Here is a 23,168-nt window from a genome sequence, read left to right on the forward strand (position 1 = left end):
AATGAGCGTTCGGAGGAGGTCAATGACCTCCTCACTGAGGGCAGCGGGGGTAACAGGGGCAGGGCCTGAGGTGCCTGGGGCGAAGGAGATGCCCGGCTTCCTGGCAGAGCGGGCACGGGGCGAACGCTGAGGGGCTGCTGGGAGGGCGGAGATGGTGCGCTGGGTGGCGGCTGTACCTGTAATGGCGGGGGGCACGGATTTTGCCACCCCCGCAAGGGAGCCCCCTTCCGAGGACGTGTCCGTGTCGCTGCAGGGTCCAGTCGTCCCCGTCGTGGAGCTCCCCTCGCCCTCCGTCTCACTGGTCCAGTCTGACTCTGTGGCATGGCCCTCCTGGGCCATGTGAGATGCAGCTCCCTCCTGCCCCGATGCCACTTCTCCTCCGCCTGATGATGCTGATGCACACAAGCACAGAAAGACAAACAAAAAGGGGGGGGGAGAGAGAAATAAAGGGATATTGAGTACATGGATCTCCGGTACAGTTAGCGGACATGACAGACACAGATGCCCCCTGCACTAACTTGCGCACTTGGGGTACGCTACGCATTCCGTGGAACATGCCCTACACGCCTAGAGTTGACAACTGCACCCATGGATGACACGGCCCAGGGATGGCTGTACTGACAAACTACTGAGGGTGGTGGCTGGGGACACAGGGGCTTACGGGGGTGCCCAGCCTACAGATATCGCCCTGGCCTAGGGGGACCCCCAGCCCTCCTCCCCCACCCAGACACCTCCACTGCGCGACAACAGAGTAGATAATGCTTGTACTCACCCCCTTGTGTCTGCTGTGCTGCCCTCACGCGCCCATCCAATTCAGGGTAGGCCACCGCCAGGATCCGGAACATCAGGGGGCTCAGTTGACGGCAAGCACCCCGCCTACGTTGGGAGGCCATCCCCAGCAGAGACTCGGCGGTCTTCTTGGTCCCGCGGCGGATGTCCTCCCACCTCTTGCGGCAGTGGGTGCCCCGTCGATGGTGGACCCCCAGGGCCCGGACTTCCTTGGCGATGGCACGCCAAATCCCGATCTTCTCATGGGCGCGGACCTATGTGACACGTACAGGGAGGGAGAAATACCACGTTCAAGTTTCTCAGCATTTTCCTTTCCAGTGGCCCAATGCCCCCCATCCCCGCCAGGCCCCCCGCCATGCCCAACATGCCCCCCATCCCCGCCAGGCCCCCCGCCATGCCCAACATGCCCCCCATCCCCGCCAGGCCCCCCGCCATGCCCAACATGCCCCCCATCCCCGCCATGCCCCCCCGCCATGCCCAACATGCCCCCCATCCCCGCCAGGCCCCCCGCCATGCCCCCCGCCATGCCCAACATGCCCCCCATCCCCGCCAGGCCCCCCGCCAGGCCCCCCGCCAGCCCCAACATGCCCCCCATCCCCGCCAGGCCCCCGCCAGGCCCCCCGCCAGCCCCAACATGCCCCCCATCCCCGCCAGGCCCCCAAGCCAGCCAGTGGCCCCAAATCCATATTGAATTAAACTCACTTGTTGGTCTGGAGGACCGTAGAGTAGCGCATACTGGGGGAGGACCCCATCCACAAGTTTCTCCAACTCCTCTCCGGTGAAGGCAGGGGCCCTTTCCCCAGTCGCAGCAGCCATTGTCCCTTCCAGACCGAGGTCACAGCAACACTTGCAGTATAGGTCCTCTCCTGTGAAAGTTCAAGTCGCAAGTGGATAAGTAGATAGAAAATGGCGGTCACGTCCGCGGCGGTGCGTACCGCGGCGGTGCGTCCCGCCACCGCCGGCGCCCTTCGCCATTGGCTCCTGAAACCCATAGGCTTCAATGTTAACCAATGCGGCTTCGCGCCGCGGTCTTCGCCCGCCGCCCGCCGCGGTGTGCCACGCCAGCGCATTGACCTCACATCCCATTGTCACACTTCACAGGTCAGGCAGCCGCCATTTCCAGGGCCCACATGGCTCAATTTCAACTGCGTCACACAGGCCTAGGCCTTGCATAGCCACTCAGACACGCCATTCACTGCATAGAGAATCGTATACTGTGCTAGCTGTGAGTACGTACCTGTGGGTTGCTTGACTGTGTGCTCCATGTTGTCCTTCCTAGGCACCGTCCGCTGGGTTGGGCGAGGAGACGGATGAATCCTCCTGTGTACCGACCGCTGGTGGACCTGTCGACAATGGAAGAACGCCACATTATCCTGACCTACCGTCTTAACCGTGCCACTATCCATGAACTGTGTGCCCAGCTGGAGCCCGACCTGATGTCCCCCATCCGCCAACCCACAGGGATTCCCCCTCTGGTGCAGGTCATGTCAGTACTACATTTCTTGGCAAGTGGGTCATTTCAGACAACCGTGGGAATTGCTTCCGGGATGTCTCAGCCCATGTTTTCGAAGGTGTTATCCAGAGTGTTGTCTGCCCTGATGAAATCCGTGAGGAACTACATCATTTTCCCTGAGGTGGGCGAATTGGCTACAGTGAAGGGTGATTTCTACGCCCTTGGACATATTCCCAACGTAATTGGTGCCATTGATGGGACCCATGTGGCTTTGGTTCCCCCAAGAGACAGGGAGCAGGTGTACAGGAACAGAAAAAATTACCATTCAATGAACATCCAGGTGGTGTGTTTGGCTGACCAGTACATCTCGCATGTAAATGCCAAATTCCCAGGGTCAGTGCATGACGCCTACATCCTCAGGAATAGCAGCATCCCTTACGTGATGGAACAGCTACAGAGACACCGTGTATGGCTAGTGGGGGACTCTGGGTACCCCAACCTGTCGTGGCTACTGACCCCAGTAAGGAATCCCCGGACCAGGGCAGAGGAACGGTACAATGAGGCCCATGGGCGTACTAGGAGGGTGATCGAACGCACCTTTGGCCTCCTAAAGGCCAGGTTTCGCTGCCTGCATATGACAGGTGGATCCCTAATGTACTCACCTAAGAAGGTGTGTCACATCATCGTGGCCTGCTGCATGCTTCACAACCTGGCTTTGCGCCGCCAGGTGCCTTTCCTGCAGGAGGATGGTCGAGACGGTGGTGTTGTGGCAGCGGTGGAACCTGAGGAGAGTGACGAGGAGGAAGACGACGGGGCTGAAACAGACAACAGGGACAGAATCATTGAACAGTACTTCCAATAGGACACAGGTAACATTTCAAAGATAATTTAGTAAATGTTAACTACTCTCCAGCATCTCTGCTGCCTGTCTATTTGCCCCAGTGTATGATGACTGAGTTTTGGCTTTTCCTTCCCTATTTCAGATCTGGGGTCCCCACTACGAGTCCTGTGCTTCGTTTCCCCATGGACTACAGCTTTGTGGCAGCTGTTTGTTGACTTCACCATGTACAAGGACATATTTGCACTGTCATGTCAATTACAATCTATTGAAATCACAGCCAGACTCCTGATATTTTGGTGCAAAATAGGTGTTTATTGAAGTGCTCAAAATGGGATGGGTGGTTTCAAGTGGGTGGGGGCTATGGTGAAGGAATGTCCATGGCAGAGTCCAGAGTAACAGTCACACAGGTGCATTGTCCAGAGGCCTGTGGAGAGATGGAGCATGGGCAGTTCAAGGATGGACAGGGTGACAATGTGGGACAGTGGGATGACATCAGGTGGTATCCTTTGCTGGCGGGGGTCTTGACATCCTACTCTGTCTTCTTGCGAGATCTCAGGGCCCTCTTGCGGGGTGGTTCTTCTCCTGCAGGAGGTGGGGTCTGGTGGGCTGCTGCTGTGCGGGGGCCTCCTGTCCACTAGCGCCGGCGGAGGTGGATGGCTGTTCTTGGTCCAGGCTAGTGGCAGGGGCCCTTGGGTGTTGTTCAGTGTCCCGCCCTGCTGTTTACGAGGTCCTGCAGCAGCCCTACCATGGTAACCAGGGTGGTGTTGATGGCTCTGATGTCCTCCCTGTACCCCCGATAGTGTTCCTCCTGCAGCACCTGGATCTCCTGGAACCGGGCAGTACCGTCGCCATCGTCCTCCTGGGAGCGGTTGTATGCTCCCATGATGGTGGTGAGGACCTCGTGGAGAGTGGGTTCCCTGGGCCTCTCCTCCCCCCCCTGTCGCCACAGCTGCCCGCCGAGTTGCCCTGTTTCCCTGGGCCTCTGCCCCCTGGCCGGTGTGCCCACTACCACTGCCCCCAGGTCCCTGTTGTTGTTGGGGTGGTGGGTTATCCTGGGTGCCCTGTAGTGTAGACACACCGCAGATTGACGCGCCCTGGAGACAGAGGCATGGGCCCGCTGGGTGGGAGCTGTGCTGGTGTTCCAGAGGGGTTTGGGTCTGTAGTGGCCTGGGCCTGTGTGAGGGGAACCGACTGTCAGAGGTCCCCGATGGTCCGGGCTGGTCATCGGTGTCCAGGTCGACAGAGCTGCTGTCATCGCTGACAGCCTCTTGGGTGGGGGGTGTGGAGAATTCTGGCCCCTCCGCCGCGGTGTGTTGACGGTCGGGTCCTGCAGGGGTATAGAGGTATGGTTATAGTTTAAATGTGTCGCATATGGGTGTATCTGTGGGTTCTCGTGTCCCCAAGTGCTGGCATTCGTGTGTGGGGGCTTTGGTGAGGGTGGCTTGTGGGGGGGATGTGTATATGCATTGGGCATGCTTTGGTGATGGGTGTCCATGCTTAGTGGACGCATGCAGGCCTAGGTTTTGGGATGTGTGGGTTGTGATGGTGAGACATTGGCGGGGAATAGGTGTGCTGGGGGTGGGGGTGAGGATGGTGGTGGGGGTGAGGATGATGGTGGGGGTGAGGATGGTGGTGGGGGTGAGGGTGGGGGTGAGGATGGGGGTGGGGGTGAGGGTGGGGTTCGAGGATGGGGGTGAGGGTTGGGGTCTGATTTGGCATGCAGGTGGGGGGAAGCAGTATTGAAGCTTCAACTTACCAGTATCCATTCCTCCGCCGACTCCTGCGAGGCCGTCAGGATGCAGGATGTTCAAGACTTCCTCCTCCCATGATGTGAATTGTGGGGGTTGAGGTGGGGGTCCTCCGCCAGTCTTCTGCACGGCGATGTTGTGCCTGGATACCATGGAACGCACCTTCCCCCGTAGGTCGTTCCATCGCTTCCTGATGTCTTCCCGATTTCTGGGGTGCTGTCCCACTGCGTTCACCCTGTCGACAATCCTCTGCCATAGCTCCGTCCTCCGGGCAATGCTGGTGTATTGTATCTGTGTGCCGAACAGCTGGGGCTCTACCCGAACGATTTCCTCCACCATGACCCTGAGTTCTTCGTCTGTGAAGCGGGGTTGTCTTTGGGGTGCCATGGGGTGGTGTGTATGATGTGTGGGGTGGAGTATGTGTATTTAAGTGAGTTGAGTGTGGTGGTGTGTGTTGTTTTGTGTGTGGATAGTGTGTGGGTGATGGTGTTGAGTGGCTGTGGCTGTTATTTTTTGGATGCTGGTGTCTCGCTCTTGCCTTCTTTCCGAATTTTTTAGCGTAGGGGTTTGTGGGTGATGTGGGTGTGTGTTTTATATTGTATTGTGTGTGTGGGAGTGGTGTGTGTATGTGTATCAGGTGTGTGGGATTCAAATCGTCCAATGTGGCTGAGTTTTGTTCGTTTGTGTGTATTCTGACCGCGGCGGTGTGTCCCGCCAATGGAATACCGCGTTTGAATGACCGCTGCGTGGATTCGTGGGTCGTAATGGGATGGGCGTATTTCTGTTGGCGTGGCGGTGGAGGTTTGGTCACCTCCACCTTTCCACCGACCGCTGGTCTGGCGGTCTGTTGTGGCGGTCGGATTTTCGGAGGTTTGCCTTCTGCGGGTCAGAATGACCGTGGCGGGTTTCCGCGACCGCGGCGGGATTATGGAGGATTTCTGACCGGCGGTAGGCGCCTTTTACCGCCGAGGTCAGAATGACCACCTTTGTCTCTTATGTTAAGCTTTGTTGCTCATTGCCAAGCTACAAAGTGTTGAGCTGGTGTTAAATTATGAGACCTAACTTGACCTAGTGGGAGTTAGTGGCCTATTGCTAAGTGTAGGTACTTACCTCCCCTCACCGATAATCCACTTTCCAACACCTAGAGCCACCGGGGTGTCACTTTTTGCAACGCTCCAGTGGTGCTAACCACTTCCCCATATTTACTAGGAGGTATCACCCTACTTTTTGTGGCTTAATGCCTCATTGTACATATGGGCCTCTCCGATGCAGTTTTCTGCACCAGTGAGGCATGCAATGGGTGTTGCAGTGGGCGTTCCACCATAACACCCATTGCTTTTGACGCTGCCCCAGATTTACAAGAAAATGTAAATCTGAGGCAGCGCCAAAATCTAATGCCACCCCAGAGGTGGCGTTAGCATGGTGCAAGGAGGAGGAACACTTTCACTCCTCGTTTTTTGCTTTTTCTATGTGTGCTGCAGAAGAAGCAAAATGCTATGGATGATTGTTTATGTGCAGGAAGGAAGACCTTCCTGCACATAAACAATCACACCCCTCAACGTTGATACCCTTGCACTATGGTGCAAGGATGCCTGCGTTGGTGCAGGCTGCTTAATTTAGCACCAGCTCAGGGGGAAATGCAGGGGTGTGCCATATTCTTGTAAATACGGCGCATCCCTGCATTTCGAAACTGGATCAGTGCAGTGCTGCTAATTTTGGCCCAGGACCACGCTATACCAATTTCTTGTAACTCTAGCCCCATGTTCCATGGACACATCTCTGCCCCTCTGCCACATCTCTGAGCTGTCATTACCACTCCCACCAGGCTAGCATGGTTAGATGACTGTTGCTTGTCCCTGCCACCTCCACCCTGCCTGTCCGAGTTCCATGCCCTTATCCCCTCCCTCCTGTCCTCCACTGTCCATTTTGCTGCCAATCCCTTCTGCCCTCCATTCTCTGTTGTGCTGCAACTGCTCCTCCTGCCTATCCCACATGGTCTGCTGTGAAGCTCCTTCCCTGCCTTCTCTTGCCTGTGTCCAGCCTCTTCTCATCCCTTCTGTCCACCATGGTCTTTTGTGCATGCCCCTGCCTCCTCCCTCCTGCCCACCTTGGCCGGTGTGCTGCCACTAACCCTCCCGCTTGCCATGCATGGCCTTCTATGCTGCCACAGCCCTCCCACCTGCCATGTGTGGTTAGTTGGCTGCCCCTGACCCCCTGCCACCTTCCCTCCATTGTCTGCCATTATAGACTCACTGTTGTCCTCCATGGTGTGTTGTGCTTCCATTGCCCATCCTGTCTGCCCTCCATGGTCAGCTTGCTGCTCTAGCCTTGCCCATTGACCTCCTTTTTTCAAGCACAGGCCCCTATCCCTCCCTCCTGTCTTGTCTAGCCTGTTGTCTAGTCTGTTGTCATGATGCCCCTACCCCCTCCCTCCTGCCCTTCATGGTCTGTTATGCTGCAATTGTCCCTCCTGCCAGTCTCATACGGTGAGCTTGCTGCCCTTGCCTCTTTCTCCTCTGTTTTCTGTTGTCCATGTGCATGGTCCTGCCTCCTCCCTATTGCTTACCATGGTCTGTTGTGCCCTCCTGTTTGTCTTGTGTGGTGTATTGTGCTAGTGCAACCCCTGACGTTTGCCCTGTAAGGTCAGTTTGGTTCACCTGCCCATCTCCCTCTTGTCCTCTGTTATCCAGGTCCATGTCCCTACCCCATTTCTCCTGGCCTCAGTGATCTAATGTGCCATACTAGCCAACATTTTGAACTTAGTAAAAGGGAGATTTTGATTCAAAACCTGGGGAATTGATTTTCCCCATTGACTTACATTGAAAAAGAGGAGATTTTAGTTAGGAGACAGATAAAATAAAGCCTTTTTTGGGCTTAAAAGCATTGGGAGTCTCCTGCCTGAATTGGGTCTGTTGGCATGTGTGTTTGTATTGCTTCTACCTTCTGCCCTCAGTGGTCTCTTATATTGCCCCAGCCTCTCTTGCCCGTCCTGCATGGTTGGTGTGTTTCTCCTGCCCCCTTTCCCCTGCCCTCCATGGTCCCTTGTACTTTCACTGCCCCTCCCGCCTGCCCAGCGTGGTTACCTCTGCACCCTCCTCCCTGCCCTCAATTATCTGAGCCTTGACCCTGACATCTGCCTCCTCACAGTACTCTAATGAGCAACGATATTGCAAACATTCTATATTACAAGAGTGTGGCATACCTGACGTCATCGTCATGTAATCATAACTGTGATATCTAAAGCATTCCCTTTAGAAATTATAAAAATGAGGGTGTCTTATTCCCATAGAAACTATGGTTAGTGCTCTAAAAATATAAAATGAGGACATATTGTCTCAGTTCTCAAATAGTGACAAAGCACTTTTAAATTATTTATTATCTTGATTTTTTTATCTAGTTTTTAGTGATTATATGTTGCACTTAGGGCAGAGAATGTGGTGTTATCATCAGAGCTGCAGACTTTGCAAATGGGAAACCAGGCTTGAATTCCAACTTCAGCTCGACATCCTGTGATTCTGGGCAAATCACTTAGGTGGTCATTCTGACCTCGGCGGTAAAAGGCGCCTACCGCCGGTCAGAAATCCTCCATAATCCCGCCGCGGTCGCGGAAACCCGCCACGGTCATTCTGACCCGCAGAAGGCAAACCTCCGAAAATCCGACCGCCACAACAGACCGCCAGACCAGCGGTCGGCGGAAAGGTGGAGGTGACCAAACCTCCACCGCCACGCCAACAGAAATACGCCCATCCCATTACGACCCACGAATCCACGCGGCGGTCATTCAAACGCGGTATTCCATTGGCGGGACACACCGGCGCGGTCAGAATACCCACCAACGAACAAAACTCACCCACATTGGACGATTTGAATCCCACACACCTGATACACATACACACACCACTCCCACACACACAATACAATATAAAACACCCACCCACATCACCCACAAACCCCTACGCTTACAAAATCGTAAAGAAGGCAAGAGCGAGACACCAGCATCCAAAACATAACAGCCACAGCCACTCAACACCATCACCCACACACTATCCACACACAAAACAACACACACCACCACACTTAACTCACTTAAATACACATACTCCACCCCACACATCATACACACCACCCCATGGCACCCCAAAGACAACCCCGCTTCACAGACGAAGAACTCAGGGTTATGGTGGAGGAAATCGTTCGTGTAGAGCCCCAGCTGTTCGGCACACAGGTCCAATACACCAGCATTGCCCGGAGGACGGAGCTATGGCAGAGGATTGTCGACAGGGTGAACGCAGTGGGACAGCACCCCAGAAATCGGGAAGACATCAGGAAGCGATGGAACGACCTACGGGGGAAGGTGCGTTCCATGGTATCCAGGCACAACATCGCCGTGCAGAAGAGTGGCGGAGGACCCCCACCTCAACCCCCACAATTCACATCATGGGAGGAGGAAGTCTTGAACATCCTGCATCCTGACGGCCTCGCAGGAGTCGGCGGAGGAATGGATACTGGTAAGTTGAAGCTTCAATACTGCTTCCCCCCCACCTGCATGCCAAATCAGACCCCAAACCTCACCCCCATCCTCGAACCCCACCCTCACCCCCATCGTCACCCCCACCCTCACCCCCACCACCATCCTCACCCCCACCCTCACCCCCACCACCATCCTCACCCCCACCACCATCCTCACCCCCACCCCCAGCACACCTATTCCCCGCCAATGTCTCACCATCACAACCCACACATCCCAAAACCTAGGCCTGCATGCGTCCACTAAGCATGGACACCCATCACCAAAGCATGCCCAATGCATATACACATCCCCCCCACAAGCCACCCTCACCAAAGCCCCCACACACGAATGCCAGCACTTGGGGACACGGGAACCCACAGATACACCCATATGCCACACATTGAAACTATAACCATACCTCTATACCCCTGCAGGACCCGACCGTCAACACACCGCGGCGGAGGGGCCAGAATTATCCACACCCCCCACCCAAGAGGCCGTCAGCGATGACAGCAGCTCTGTCGATCTGGACACCGATGACCAGCCCGGACCATCGGGGACCTCTGGACAGTCGGTTCCCCTCACACAGGCACAGGCCACTATAGACCCTAACCCCTCTGGGAACACCAGCACAGCTCCCACCCAGCGGGCCCATGCCTCTGTCTCCAGGGCGCGTCAATCTGCGGTGTGTCTACCACTACAGGGCACCCAGGATAACCCACCACCCCAACAACAACAGGGACCTGGGGGCAGTGGTAGGGGCACACCGGCCAGGGGGCAGAGGCCCAGGGAAACAGGGCAACTCGGCGGGCAGCTGTGCGACAGGGGGGGGAGGAGAGGCCCAGGGAACCCACTCTCCACGAGGTCCTCACCACCATCATGGGAGCATACAACCGCTCCCAGGAGACGATGGCGACGGTACTGGCCCGGTTCCAGGAGATCCAGGTGCTGCAGGAGGAACACTATCGGGGGTACAGGGAGGACATCCGAGCCATCAACACCACCCTGGTTACCATGGTAGGGCTGCTGCAGGACCTCGTAAACAGCAGGGCGGACACTGAACAACACCCAAGGGCCCCTGCCACTAGCCGGGACCAAGAACAGCCATCCACCTCCGCCGGCGCTAGTGGACAGGAGGCCCCCGCACAGCAGCAGCCCACCAGACCCCCACCTCCTGCAGGAGAAGAACCACCCCGCAAGAGGGCCCTGAGATCTCGCAAGACAGAGTAGGATGTCAAGACCCCCGCCAGCAATGGATACCACCTGATGTCATCCCACTGTCCCACATTGTCACCCTGTCCATCCTCGAACTGCCCATGCTCCATCTCTCCACAGGCCTCTGGACAATGCACCTGTGTGACTGTTACTCTGGACTCTGCCATGGACATTCCTTCACCATAGCCCCCACCCACTTGAAACCACCCATCCCATTTTGAGCACTTCAATAAACACCTATTTTGCACCAAAATATCAGGAGTCTGGCTGTGATTTCAATAGATTGTAATTGACATGACAGTGCAAATATGTCCTTGTACATGGTGAAGTCAACAAACAGCTGCCACAAAGCTGTAGTCCATGGGGAAACGAAGCACAGGACTCGTAGTGGGGACCCCAGATCTGAAATAGGGAAGGAAAAGCCAAAACTCAGTCATCATACACTGGGGCAAATAGACAGGCAGCAGAGATGCTGGAGAGTAGTTAACATTTACTAAATTATCTTTGAAATGTTACCTGTGTCCTATTGGAAGTACTGTTCAATGATTCTGTCCCTGTTGTCTGTTTCAGCCCCGTCGTCTTCCTCCTCGTCACTCTCCTCAGGTTCCACCGCTGCCACAACACCACCGTCTCGACCATCCTCCTGCAGGAAAGGCACCTGGCGGCGCAAAGCCAGGTTGTGAAGCATGCAGCAGGCCACGATGATGTGACACACCTTCTTAGGTGAGTACATTAGGGATCCACCTGTCATATGCAGGCAGCGAAACCTGGCCTTTAGGAGGCCAAAGGTGCGTTCGATCACCCTCCTAGTACGCCCATGGGCCTCATTGTACCGTTCCTCTGCCCTGGTCCGGGGATTCCTTACTGGGGTCAGTAGCCACGACAGGTTGGGGTACCCAGAGTCCCCCACTAGCCATACACGGTGTCTCTGTAGCTGTTCCATCACGTAAGGGATGCTGCTATTCCTCAGGATGAAGGCGTCATGCACTGACCCTGGGAATTTGGCATTTACATGCGAGATGTACTGGTCAGCCAAACACACCACCTGGATGTTCATTGAATGGTAACTTTTTCTGTTCCTGTACACCTGCTCCCTGTCTCTTGGGGGAACCAAAGCCACATGGGTCCCATCAATGGCACCAATTACGTTGGGAATATGTCCAAGGGCGTAGAAATCACCCTTCACTGTAGCCAGTTCGCCCACCTCAGGGAAAATGATGTAGTTCCTCACGGATTTCATCAGGGCAGACAACACTCTGGATAACACCTTTGAAAACATGGGCTGAGACATCCCAGAAGCAATTCCCACGGTTGTCTGAAATGACCCACTTGCCAAGAAATGGAGTACTGACATGACCTGCACCAGAGGGGGAATCCCTGTGGGTTGGCGGATGGGGGACATCAGGTCGGGCTCCAGCCGGGCACACAGTTCATGGATAGTGGCACGGTTAAGACGGTAGGTCAGGATAATGTGGCGTTCTTCCATTGTCGACAGGTCCACCAGCGGTCGGTACACGTGAGGATTCATCCGTCTCCTCGCCCAACCCAGCGGACGGTGCCTAGGAAGGACAACATGGAGCACACAGTCAGGCAACCCACAGGTACGTACTCACAGCTAGCACAGTATACGATTCTCTATGCAGTGAATGGCGTGTATGAGTGGCTATGCAAGGCCTAGGCCTGTGTGACGCAGTTGAAATTGAGCCATGTGGGCCCTGGAAATGGCGGCTGCCTGACCTGTGAAGTGTGACAATGGGATGTGAGGTCAATGCGCTGGCGTGGCACACCGCGGCGGGCGGCGGGCCAAGACCGCGGCGCGAAGCCGCATTGGTTAACATTGAAGCCTATGGGTTTCAGGAGCCAATGGCGAAGGGCGCCGGCGGTGGCGGGACGCACCGCCGCGGTACGCACCGCCGCGGACGTGACCGCCATTTTCTATCTACTTATCCACTTGCGACTTGAACTTTCACAGGAGAGGACCTATACTGCAAGTGTTGCTGTGACCTCGGTCTGGAAGGGACAATGGCTGCTGCGACTGGGGAAAGGGCCCCTGCCTTCACTGGAGAGGAGTTGGAGAAACTTGTGGATGGGGTCCTCCCCCAGTATGCGCTACTCTACGGTCCTCCAGACCAACAAGTGAGTTTAATTCTATCTGGATTTGGGGCCACTGGCTGGCTTGGGGGCCTGGCGGGGATGGGGGGCATGTTGGGCATGGCGGGGGGCCTGGCGGGGGGCCTGGCGGGGATGGGGGGCGTTGGGCCACTGGAAAGGAAAATGCTGAGTAACTTGAACGTGGTATTTCTCCCTCCCTGTACGTGTCACATAGGTCCGCGCCCATGAGAAGATCGGGATTTGGCGTGCCATCGCCAAGGAAGTCCGGGGCCTGGGGGTCCACCATCGACGGGGCACCCACTGCCGCAAGAGGTGGGAGGACATCCGCCGCGGGACCAAGAAGACCGCCGAGTCTCTGCTGGGGATGGCCTCCCAACGTAGGCGGGGTGCCTGCCGTCAACTGAGCCCCCTGATGTTCCGGATCCTGGCGGTGGCCTACCCTGATTTGGATGGGCGCGTGAGGGCAGCACAGCAGACACAAGGGGGTGAGTACAAGCATCATCTACTCTGTTGTTGTGCAGTGGAGGTGTCTGGGTGGGGGAGGAGGGCTGGGGGTCCCCCTAGGCCAGGGCGATATCTGTAGGCTGGGCACCCCCGTAAGCCCATGTGTCCCCAGCCACCACCCTCAGTAGTGTGTCAGTACAGCCATCCCTGGGCCGTGTCATCCATGGGTGCAGTTGACAACTCTAGGCGTGTAGGGCATGTTCCACGGAATGCGTAGCGGACCCCAAGTGCGCAACTTAGTGCAGGGGGCATCTGTGTCTGTCATGTCCGCTAACTGTACCGGAGATCCATGTACTCAATATCCCTTTATTTCTCTCTCCCCCCCCCTTTTTGTTTGTCTTTCTGTGCTTGTGTGCATCAGCATCATCAGGCGGAGGAGAAGTGGCATCGGGGCAGGAGGGAGCTGCATCTCACATGGCCCAGGAGGGCCATGCCACAGAGTCAGACTGGACCAGTGAGACGGAGGGCGAGGGGAGCTCCACGACGGGGACGACTGGAGCCTGCAGCGACACGGACACGTCCTCGGAAGGGGGCTCCCTTGCGGGGGTGGCACCATCCGTGCCCCCCGCCATTACAGGTACAGCCGCCACCCAGCGCACCATCTCCGCCCTCCCAGCAGCCCCTCCGCGTTCGCCCCGTGCCCGCTCTGCCAGGAAGCCGGGCATCTCCTTCGCCCCAGGCACCTCAGGCCCTGCCCCTGTTACCCCCGCTGCCCTCAGTGAGGAGGTCATTGACCTCCTCCGAACGCTCATTGTTGGGCAGACTACCCTTTTGAATGCCATCCAGGGGGTGGAGAGGGAGGTTCATCGCAGCAATGCGTACCTGGAGGGCATTCATTCGGGTCAGGCTGCCCATCAGCGATCGTTCCAGGCTCTGGCCTCAGCACTGACGGCAGCCATTGTCCCTGTCTCCTGCCTGCCTCTACTAACTCCCTCCTCCCAGTCTCCTGTTCCTCTGCCTGTCCCACCCACACCATCAGACCAGCCTGCACACACCTCAACACCCAAGAGAAGCTCATCCAAACATAAGCACCACAGATCACGCAGACATTCACACACGCAACATTCCGATGCAGACATGCCAACAGTCACTACCACCTCTGTGACCCCCACCTCCTCGTCTCCCTCCTCCCTCCCTGTGACGTCTACACTCACACCTCCATTCACCTCACCATCAGCCAGTGTTTCCATCACCAGCACACCCTCCACTCCAGTCCGCACACGTGCAGTCACCATCCCCACTGCCATTTACACGTCCCCTGTGTCCTCTCCCACTGTGTCTGTCACCCCCTCTTCCACACCACACAAACACAGCCACCCACCCACCCAACAGCCATCCACCTCACGACAGCCTATCCCTCCTGCACCTGCACCCAAAGACAGCAAACGTGACTCACCTACAACCACATCCTCTCCCTCCACTCCCATTCCCACTGTACCTACCACTCTCCATTGTCCCAAGAAGCTCTTCCTCGCCACTACTAACTTCTTTCCTGACCCTGAGCCCCCCCTCCTTCTCGTCGGGGTAAGAAGAGCACCTCAGCCACCACCAGCCCTGCAGCCCCCTTGACAAGGGTGCAGGGGTATTGGAGCCCGCCAGCCCGCATGTCTGGATCTTCGCCCAGCAGCAAGGGGACAGCCAGCCCACCCCCTGGGAAGAGGAGCAGAAGGCGGAAGGGGCGCCGCAGGAGCCCGCCTTCTACATCCCCCCCGGACACCACCCAGAGACAGTCACCAGCCACAGCTCCAAAGGGAGGCAAGGGCCACAGGCCGACGACTAAGGAGGGCAAGGGCAGCAAGTTGGAGAGGTCAGGCAGCAGGCCTGCTGCCCAGGAGGAGCCCACAACCCCCATAGCCGCTGCCCCGGGAGGAACCGGCACAGCTGCCCCGGGAGAGCCCACCACCCCCATAGCCGCTGCCCAGGGAGGACCCAGCCCAGCTGGCCAGGAGGGCCCCACCACCCACAGCCCAGGTGGGCAGTGAAGGAGCACCATCCCCGCTGCCCAGGAGGGCACCACCAGGCAATTAGCAGTTGGCCATAGACCGTCCGCCGTCTCAAGAACCGCTGAACTGGGCCCCGCCGTCTCAAGAACCGCTGAACTGGGCCCCGCCGTCTCCAGAACCGCTGAACTGGGCCCCGCCGTCTCAAGAACCGCTGAACTGGGCCCTTCAAGGCAAGAACCGCTGAACTGGGCCCCGCCGTCTCCAGAACCGCTGAACTGGGCCCCGCCGTCTCAAGAACCGCTGAACTGGGCCCCGCCGTCTCAAGAACCGCTGAACTGGGCCCTTCAAGGCAAGAACCGCTGAACTGGGCCCCGCCGTCTCCAGAACCGCTGAACTGGGCCCCGCCGTCTCAAGAACCGCTGAACTGGGCCCTTCAAGGCAAGAACCGCTGAACTGGGCCCCGCCGTCTCAAGAACCGCTGAACTGGGCCCTTCAAGGCAAGAACCACTGAACTGGGCCCTTCAAGGCAAGAACCGCTGAACTGGGCCCCGCCGTCTCCAGAACCGCTGAACTGGGCCCTTCAAGGCAAGAACCGCTGAACTGGGCCCCGCCGTCTCCAGAACCGCTGAACTGGGCCCTTCAAGGCAAGAACCGCTGAACTGGGCCCTTCAAGGCAAGAACCGCTGAACTGGGCCCCGCCGTCTCCAGAACCGCTGAACTGGGCCCCGCCGTCTCAAGAACCGCTGAACTGGGCCCTTCAAGGCAAGAACTGCTGAACTGGGCCCTTCAAGGCAAGAACCGCTGAACTGGGCCCCGCCGTCTCCAGAACCGCTGAACTGGGCCCTTCAAGGCAAGAACCGCTGAACTGGGCCCCGCCGTCTCAAGAACCGCTGAACTGGGCCCTTCAAGGCAAGAACCGCTGAACTGGGCCCCGCCGTCTCCAGAACCGCTGAACTGGGCCCTTCAAGGCAAGAACCGCTGAACTGGGCCCCGCCGTCTCCAGAACCGCTGAACTGGGCCCCGCCGTCTCAAGAACCGCTGAACTGGGCCCTTCAAGGCAAGAACCGCTGAACTGGGCCCCGCCGTCTCCAGAACCGCTGAACTCGGCCCCGCCGTCTCAAGAACCTGCTGAACTGGGCCCCGCCGTCTCAAGAACCGCTGAACTGGGCCCCGCCGTCTCCAGAACCGCTGAACTGGGCCCCGCCGTCTCAAGAACCGCTGAACTGGGCCCTTCAGGGCAAGAACCGCTGGCCCTTTGGCAGACGTGGCAGGGCAGGATCTATCTCGGGCAGGGCTGCAGGATGTCCTCTGGCCAACTTGCCTCCTCCAGTGGCAGTGGGGTCTGTTATGGACTGTATGGACTGTGGCTTTGCTCTCCCCAGGATGGCCCAGTGGGCAGGCCACCCACTGTATGGACTGTATGGACTGTGGCTTTGCTCTCCCCAGGATGGCCCAGTGGGCAGGCCACCCACTGTATGGACTGTATGGACTGTGGCTTTGCTCTCCCCAGGATGGCCCAGTGGGCAGGCCACCCACTGTATGGACTGTATGGACTGTGGCTTTGCTCTCCCCAGGATGGCCCAGTGGGCAGGCCACCCACTGTATGGACTGTATGGACTGTGGCTTTGCTCTCCCCAGGATGGCCCAGTGGGCAGGCCACCCACTGTATGGACTGTATGGACTGTGGCTTTGCACTCCCCAGGATGGCCCAGTGGTCATGGAGTCCCCTCGTGGATCTGGCGTCGTGTACTCAAGTGGCTGAGGTGCCCCCCCTTCCCTTCCCCCTGAGGTGCCTGTCCTATTTTCTTTCTGATGCCCCTGCAGTGTTCTCTCCGTGGAGTTCTTGTCGTGGGACTGGGCCTTGCCCCTTTGCACAGGACCCCTGTGATCCACGGACAGTGGTTGGACTACATTTAGTAGCTGTATATATTTTGTACATAGTTTATTTATTTATTTGGATTACTGGTGTCCATATTTCAATATATCTGGCCGTTTATGATCTCTTCTTTTGGTCTTTGCATTATTTCGGAGGGGGGTGGTTTGTGGGTTGTGACAGTGATCTGTGGGAATGCATTGATGTGTGTGTTGTAGTGGGTGTGGGTGGGTGGGTGTGTGCCGGTAATCTTTTCCCTCCCCTGTGTCGTAGGTGCAGTACTCACCGATGTCTTCCGCGCCGCCGGGCGTGCTCCTGGTATATGAGGAGGAATAGGAGTGCGGGGATGACCTGTAACTCTGGCTCCATACTGCCGGAATCTCGCGTGGAGTGCGTAGAGGTGAGCGTTTTCCCGTTCGTAGTCTGTTTCCGCCGTGTTCTTATCGGCGGTGCTCCCGCCCCGGAAAAGGTGGCAGATTGGTGGGTCGTAATAGGGTGGGCGGTACTTTGTCTGCCGCCGGGCTGTTGGCGGGAACCGCCGCGCTGTTTGTTTGTACCGCTGTGGCGGTCGGAGTGTTAAGTTGGCGGGCTGTGTTGGCGGTTCCCGCCAGGGTCAGAATGCCATTTTTAATACCGCCGGTCTGTTCGCGGTCCGACCGCCGCCTCTCCGCCGACCGCCAAGGTCAGAATGAGGGCCTTAATCTCCCCATGCCTAAAGCCCAAAAGGAATATGTTCTTTTGTAATGTAACTGATGCCCATATAAAGCACTCCAATACCTTTGGCTCAAATCTGCGCTATATAAAACTGCAAAAAAACTAATTAAGGGCTCAATGTACAACCATTCCAGATTGTGACTCACAACTCGGAAATTGTGAGTCGCAATCTGGAATGTACCACAGTGTCAACCACACTGCGATTTCCAATGGGGGTCGCAAATGACCTACCTCATCAATATTTATGAGGTAGATAGCAATTCGCGACCCCGTTCAGAATGGCCGCACTCACAGGGATGGCAGCCTGCTGGGGACCGCAGACCACCATGTCTGTGACTGCTATTTAAATAAAGAAGTTTTGTTTTAAATGCAGCCCATTTTCCTTAAAGGAAGGGCTTCCGTGGTGACCCCTTCCCATTTGCGAATGGGTTACCAACAATTTAAATTGGTGGAAACTGCGATTGTTTTGCAACCGCAATTGCCGCCACAAAACAATCATACATGTCACTGTGACTCGTAATTAGGAAGGGACGCCCTTGGAACGCCCCTTACTAATTGCGAGTCGCAATCCCTATTTTCTGAGTCGGTATTTGCATGTCGGCTCGCAAAATAGGGATGGTACTTTGGAAAAAGCCATTTTGCAGTCGCAAAAGGCGAAATTCCCCTTTTGCGACCGCAAAATTGTGTTGTACATCGGGCCCTAAGTGTTTTGCGCACTTCTGTAATTGGGCTATACTTGGGCTACATTTGGGTGATATTTGTGCTATATTTGGGATATTTTTTCTCTGGTAGCCATCTTGGGAGACTCCTCTGTTATGAAGCTCCCTAATTACATTTACTGCAGCATCCTCAGTAGAAACTGCTTTCATTTTTTCAAGATGGCGGTCAGATCTACCACATTTATTTGCTTTTATTCCGAATGTGCATTCTTCAGTCTACATGTCAGAGGGGCTGATTACAACCTTGGTGGAGGGGGTTAATCCGTCCCAAATGTGACGGATATCCTTCCGTATTACGAGTTCCATAGGATATAATGGACGCGTAATACGGCGGGCGGGATATCCGTCACATTTGGGACAGATTAACCTCCTCCGCCAAAATTGTAATCAGGCCCTGAATATTTTAATGGAATAGAAGAGGGCAATATTTGAGAACTCACTTAAGACGTGCCCTAGTTTTTTCTTTCTACAGCACTAACCATAATTTCTATGATAAATAAAAAAAAAACATTTTGTTGATTTCTAAATTAAATGTTTTCAGTTTGTTTCAATCAAGATGGCTTGAGGCTTGCCACACTTTTGTCATAAGTAAGACTATTAGCTCTCTAGTTGTTCTTTAGAACACTCTGGAAGGCTGCCGTAGAACACAAGGGAATCAACTGAGAGGCTGCTCCTGTTGGAAGTACTTGTTTTATTGAGAATGTCAGGCTTCATTCTCATATGGCTGAGAAAGATAGTGTGAATTTACAGAAAAGTTGCTCTTGTTTTAACTTCTGGAGCACCTACTATGGGAAAATCATAAGAAAATGTTTTTTCTCTAACGTGATTCATGAAATCCCAGCAGAAGGCTTTTTTCACAGGGTAAACTAAACTTAGCAACAAATTATTATATTGTAACTAAAATATGTTATCACCCTTTATACGTTTTCCCTTTTCGTGACCCTCAAAACCTCCCATTCAATACAATGCATTTCAATGTGGTGATATCATGTATATTCGTCCCAAGATGGCTGCCATCACGTTCTGGTTGAAGTGCTGACAGCCAATTAGATCTCACCATGAGATCTATGATTAGGCTCCGCCCAGGTATACAAACTTCGGATTTGCTTAAATATCTCAAAAACTACTGAACAGATTTACACCAAATAAAGAAAGGAGCTACCTTTTTGCCAAATTTGGTGTAATTCAGTCCAGCAGTTCGAGCTGCATGTGTGTCTAAAGAGTCTATGTGAATTAACATGGGAAACAAACATTTTTTTACCCCCCTTTTTCTCTGCCCCTGCTTAACAGATCATTTTGAAACATTCCATTCACAATAAAACCCTTCGGCATACATTTTGTGGAAAATTTTGTGAAGATTCGTCAAACAGTGCCAGACATATAGCCTAGTCAAAAAAAGCTTTTTCAATGGGAACTGGGTCCTAACTATAACTGCCTAATGGCGACCGCCATATATAAATATATATATATATATATATACATACATTACATACTGGTGGTCGCCAGTAGGCAGACCGTCAATAGGTAATGTATATATATATATATATATATATATATATATATATATATATATATTTATATACATTGCCTACTAGTGGTCGCCAGCAGGCAGTTATAGTTAGGAATGTGTTTCCATAGAAAAAGTGTTTTTGATTTGCCTATATCTTTGGCACTGTTTGACAAATCTTCACACAATTTCCCAAAAAAGTGTCCCAGTGATTCTTATTGTACACAGAAGGTTTCGGGGTGATCTGTCAAGCAGGGGCTGAGAAAAAGGGGGGGTAAAAAAATGTTGTGTTTCCCATGTTCCGATGGTTTCCTGTAACCTTTGTTTTTTCAGAGAATATATATATATATATATATATATATATATATATATATATATATATATATATATGTATATCTATCTATATATATATATATATAAATATACATATATATATATATATATATATCTATGTATATATATATCTATATATATATATATATATATTTATTTATATATATATATATATATATATATATATATATATATACACATATATATATATATATATAGTTTCACTGTTAAACCCAATGATACAGGGACGTTATAATTATGTTCACATGTTTTCACGCACAAAACATAGACATTCAGCAGTTACAGTTAGAGTAATCTCAAGTAACTATAACTTGTTCCCTAAGGTAACTATAATTGGTGCCTCTGCCAGACACAGGGCCTCATTATGACACTGGCGGGCGGCGGAGGCCGCCCGCCAGGATCCCGCCCTCCAAATTACCGCGCTGCGGTCAAAAGACCGCGGCGGGTATTACGAGTTTTCCCCTGGGCTGGCGGGCGGTTCCAGTTAAACCGCCCGCCAGCCCAGGGGAAAATGACCTTCCCACGAGGATGCCGGCTCGTAATCGAGCCGGCGGAGTGGGAAGGTGCGACGGGTGCTACTGCACCCGTCGCGTATTTCACTGTCTGCAAGGCAGACAGTGAAATACATTTTGGGGCCCTCTTACGGGGGCCCCTGCCGTGCCCATGCCATTGGCATGGGCACGGCAGGGGCCCCCAGGGGCCCCGCGACCCCCCCTACCGCCATCCTGTTCATGGCGGCTTTCCCGCCATGAACTGGATGGCGGTAGGGGGGGTCAGAATCCTCATGGCTGCGGAGCGCGCTCCGCAGCCATGGAGGATTCCAATGAGCAGCGGAAAGTCAGCGGGAGACCGCTGACTTTCCGCTTCTGACCGCGGCTGAACCGCCGCGGTCAGAATGCTCATTGGAGCACCGCCAGCCTGTCGGCGGTGCTCCCGTGGTCGGTGGCCCTGGCGGCCACCGGCCGCCAGGGTCAGAATGACCCTCACAGTTTCCTCAACAATAATTTTACAGCAAATGTTGCTGAGATATCACTGATGTCATAGAAGATGTTGTGAGTTTTGTACTATGTGGGGTAATTAGCAGTGCATGGCGAGGGCGCCAGCATTTTTTCAGAGAAGACAGTGGTCCCACGGACCACTGCCCACTCTAACAAAATGACAAGAAAACATTTTGTTTTTGTTTTTGAAATGCATTCCGTTTTCATGCACCCCCCCACCTCCTTGACTCATTGCCTAACCAAAGGTTACAGGGATGTTATAGTTAGGCTCACACTTTAAACGTACAAAACCATAGAAATTCACCTGTTATAGTTTAGGTTATCTCAAGTAACTATAACTCATGTCCTAAGATAACTATAACTCGAGCCTCCGCCATGCACAGTTTTTTCGTTAGGAATTTTACTGCAAACATTACATTGATATTATCAATGATGTTATCAAAGATGTCATGAGTGTGGTAATTTGCGGGGTAATTAAAAGTGCAAGGCGAGGGTGCGAGTTATAGTTAGCTTAGGACACGAGTTATAGTTACTTGGGTAGTCTTCTGAAGATAAGATAGTTATCCATGGATCTTATATTTGGGGGTAATTAATTCCAAGGTTTCTTACTTCTTTTGATAGTTTAGGAGGTGGCCCCAGATCGTCTGACCAGAAGCAGAGTGGGTCATAATTTTTCTAATTGCCACATGTGAGTATTTCTGTTTTGGAAGCATTCAGTTTGAGATGGCTCCCTGTCATTCACTGATCAACGGCTCAGAGGCAACTGGAGATTTGTGAGTTTGCAATGTCATTGGGGCATTTCAGTTTAAGAAGTATTTGTGTGTCATATGCATAGTTGTAGCATGTGAGTTGAAATTCATTGATCATTGCCGGTAATTACATCATGTAGATGTTGAAAAGCATGGGTGAGATCAGAGAACTCTGGGGGACAGTTCCCAAGTTTAGATGGAGCGCAGCTCCTGTATAGAGCTCCCTTTGACTCCAGCGCATAGAATTAGCGCAGTGCCATCCATGCCGAGCTGTAAAATGACAAACGTCATTTACAATTCCAGATACAGTATTCCAACTTTGGATTGGTAAAATACCATCCAAGCCAACCTGAAATAAACTAAAGTAACCCCTGAAACGTGTTTCACTATGACTATAGAACTTCAGAGAGGTTTAGCCTAGTCCAGACCCAAGAAAGCACCCAGTATAAGTCAACACAGTACCCTTTCAGGCTTAGAATGGTGCATAAATTATGCAAAAAAAGCAAATAATTCTGGGCATTTCATAAGTTTAGGTATAGAGCTGCTCCTGTATGGAACACCCTATAATACCAGTGAGGCTCTGAATCTGCTCACCTCAAATGTCTGTTTTTTTAGCAACGTTTTTAAGCATGGGATTAGTACAGTGCCATACGCACCAAGCTACAAATGGACAAAGAGGCAAGTTTATTCATTTTGATGCACGCTGTGTTGTGGCAGCATTTCAACAAAAAAAACTGCACTGTGTTAAGGCATTTCCTTGCTCCATGGATGCACAGTATTTATGGTACCACACACTAGGGGTCAAGGACCAAAAATGCATCATAGATTTCGGCGAAGCATGTTGGGAATGGCTCAAGGTGCCGTAACGCAAGTACTCCCTATGTAAAGGAAAACTGATTTACGGGCCTACGTACTATTGCATGAAGCAGGAGCGATTTGCATCGCAGGAGTGCATGAAAAAGTGACACATTCAATCCACCAATACTTCACAATAGTGACAACCATAGACGGAGGCTCAGTGAGTCAGGAGGGTATCAACCCCAACCCAGGAAAAAATGCCAGAATCCCTGGGGAGGAGGAAGAGGAAGTCCAACTTCAATGAGAAGGATAATCAGATATTAATGAGTGAGATGACAAAA

The sequence above is a fragment of the Pleurodeles waltl genome, chromosome 4_2 (assembly GCF_031143425.1).
Source record: "Pleurodeles waltl isolate 20211129_DDA chromosome 4_2, aPleWal1.hap1.20221129, whole genome shotgun sequence".
Lineage (NCBI taxonomy): Eukaryota > Metazoa > Chordata > Amphibia > Caudata > Salamandridae > Pleurodeles > Pleurodeles waltl.